Source organism: Anneissia japonica, unplaced genomic scaffold, assembly GCF_011630105.1.
Source record: "Anneissia japonica isolate Jap-2015-1 unplaced genomic scaffold, ASM1163010v1 scaffold468_len270531_cov130, whole genome shotgun sequence".
Classification (NCBI taxonomy): Eukaryota; Metazoa; Echinodermata; class Crinoidea; order Comatulida; family Comatulidae; genus Anneissia; species Anneissia japonica.
This window is the reverse complement of record NW_022703041.1, coordinates 269,836-273,287: the sequence shown is the minus strand read 5'-3', so window position 1 is coordinate 273,287 and position 3,452 is coordinate 269,836.

Below are 3,452 nucleotides of genomic sequence, written 5' to 3'. Positions count from 1 at the left end.
GCGCGCACGAGCCGAAAATTTGTGAAAAAGTTGAAATGCTCAGAATCACCTGAAACGTACACACAATTAGTCAAAACGTGATTTTGAGCAAATTTAATATTTAGCGCACGCGTACGTGCGCGTAATGAGCTGCAATTCGGACAGCACTGTGCACATTGATAGTACTTGACATGAAAATTACTTGTGTTAAGTTTCAATGCAAATGCCCGTACAGTGATGAATTTATGACCAATCAAACATTTTGCTACGTAAAACGCAAAATTGCGCGTAGATGACGTCACGCGTGACTGATCACGCTGAAAAGCTTATTGTATCGATTCCACCCCAAGACTAATGATTGTTGAAAATATCATGTTGATTGGTTAAAGCAATCTTGAGATATCGTGGTCACAAAATTGGGGAGAAAGAAAGAAGAAAAAGATTAAAGAAAGAAAGATTCTGACAATAACAAGAGGTGATCCGCTAACGTTAGCGGATCACCAATAATATAACATAAATTCACGTGCCGTTTTATTGTAAGATATTCGACTACCATATATGTTACATTTCACATTGAATTAAGCCTATGAAACAAAATATATTCTTCTTCACAATGAATTAATTACGCTCAAACTTAAGTCAGCAGAAGAGTGTCAAGTGTCAAAACAGCATTTTGACACTATTTTTAAAATGTCAGTGCATATTAATGTTATGTATTGAAATAAAAAAAAAATACAAATGCCCTCCCCCAGTTTGAAAAATTCTGGATCCGCCTCTGTTCAATTGGACTACTGTAATTAAAAATGGTTTACGTTCTACTATGACAAATGCTCGTTTGGATATCCTCATGATGCTTGGAATACATCTTGATCGGGGAGCAACCTCGTGGTTTACAGATTTCAAGCAAAATTTCAAAAATTTATAACTTCACTTTGAATTAAAAGCCTGTACTGTGACGTTCCCGGTGACATTGTGTTTTCTTAATTCATCGTAGTATAATATTGTCACAAATTGGTGGCCTTACAATTGTTAGGGTTCCTGATTGTAGAGGTAATTATTATGGTGTAATTATTATTGTGTATTTATTCTAATTAATTAATGGAATATTCATTAATGGAACATCCCACTTCTGACACCACTGAGACAGGCTGTAGTTGGCCTCCCAAGCTATAAAGTGTGGGGTAGCGGTCAACACGTCAATAACAGACTTTGACCGTTGCCTTGCTTGTGATAAGGTTTGGTTCTTGACTTTTGGATATATACAATTTGCAGAGTTCCTTTATCACCAGGCCTTCAAAGTTCCTGCCTTGGTCCGAGTGTAGCCGCTGTGGCGCACGATAGTAGTTAAACCACTTATCTTGTAGGACCTTTGCTACTATTATTGCTGATTGACTTCGACAGGGAACTGCTTGAGCGACTTTTGTAAATGCGTCTGTCATAACTAAAACATCCTCATAGCCACCCTTGCCCTTGTCAAGTTTAGGGAAATCAATGGCTAGTAACTCAAATGGACGAAATGCGACTAGATGGCGTTTAGGTGTACGAATCATAGGTTGAGTTGACTTAGATGTTGTGCAAGTGAAGCATTTCTTATGTGTTGTCTTACATCATTTTGAAGTCCAGGCCAGAAGCATCTGGTCTTTAGAATACCAATAGTTCTATTAGCTCCCTGGTGACCCCACTCGTCATGTGCCATCTCTAGCATCTTGTGGCGAAGACTATGAGGAATGAGTAGTTGTCGGCAGTCACCAGTGGTAGATTGGACTCTCTGTATAGCACTCCTCTCCATTCTTTGAAGTAAGTAATTTGTTTCAGCTAACCTCTTAACTCAGGAGAGTCGTTAGTGATTGGTTGCCCTGACTTCCAGTTGTTTTGCCAACACTCCCAAACCTTTCCCAGGGTTTCATCGTTCTGTTGAAGACTGGTTAATTGCTGATGAGTGTAGGATGGAAATAAACTGTGTGCCTCATCTTGAGGATGACTATCTTTGATGATGCAGTCTGTGTTTAGGATGTTTGTCGGTACTGAGCTGCAAGCTGAATTCTTCTCTTACTATTACCTGTACATCGCATGCTTCGATATCCGGACACCTACTTAGTGCATCATTTCTGCACATTAGTTTGCTTTTCCTGGTTTGTACTTGATGTTGAGATTGAAAGGTGCAAGCTGGGCAACCCAACGGTGCTCTGTTGCGCCTAACCTTGCTGTCTTAAGATGAACTAATGGGTTGTGATCAGTAAACACGGTGCACTTTGATCCTCTGATATAGGACCCAAACTTTTCAATCACCGCCCACTTAAGTGCTAGGAGTTCAGCCTTGAAACTTGAAAGATCTGCATAATTCTTCTCGGCACCTCGAAGACTGTGGCTGGCATAGGACACCGGGTGAAGTTTCCCATCATCATCTGCTTACATTAAGCCCTTAGTGGTGGTAACCTGGGGTGATAGGTAGTGCTTATCCGTGGGTTTACGGAAGAGATCAGTTTTAAGTGCACCATTTTCCATGGTCACGGTGATGTCCAAAAAATCTACACTGCTTGTGGATTTGTTAGCAGTGAATTTGATTGTGGGATGAGCCGAATTAATGTTCAGTAGGAATGTATCCAAACTATCTTCACCATGGGTCCAGATCATGAAGATATCATCAATGTAACGCAACCAAACATCTGGTTTCTTGGGCTGTAGGGACAGGAAATTGGCCTCAAATTGTCCCATAAATAAGTTAGCAAAAGATGGAGCCATTTTGGTGCTCATCGCTGTGCCATGAATTTGAAGGTAATGACCGTCGCCGAAAACAAAGTTATTATTGGTAAGAATCAGCATGATAATTTCACAGAGGTGTGATTTAGATGGGGTTTTGCCCCGAATTTGCTTGTAATTTGAAATGCACGCATTAACACCTTCTTCATAATTGATATTAGTATATAATGACGAAACATCAAGTGTAGCCAGAACAGTATTATTAGGTAAATTTGAAATTTGGTTAATTTTGTGGATAAAGTCCGTGGAGTCCTGAATGTACGAGGGGAGAGCAACAACATATGGTCTCAATAAATCATCCACATATTCAGAGATTTTTTCTGTAGCAGTACCGTTGCCCGAAATATTGGGTCTGCCAGGATGGCCTGCTTTGTGGATTTTGGGTAGGACATAGAAACGTCCTGGTGCCAGATCGACCTGGATGAGATGGGGTCCAATTTTGGGATCGATGGAACCTTTTTTAACCATCTTTAATACAGATTTTTCCACTTCCTTAGAAATTTCTGGAGTGGGGTCCTCTGTGAGCTTCCGATAGTGGAGAGGATTGTTTAGTTGTCTTAAGGACTCCTCTTCATAGAATTTAATGTCCATTACGACAGTGGCAGAGCCTTTATCAGCTGGTTTGATGATAATATCATCACGCTGACGCAAATTGGCGATGGCCTGCGACCTCCAGTTCTATATATATATATATATATATATATATATACATA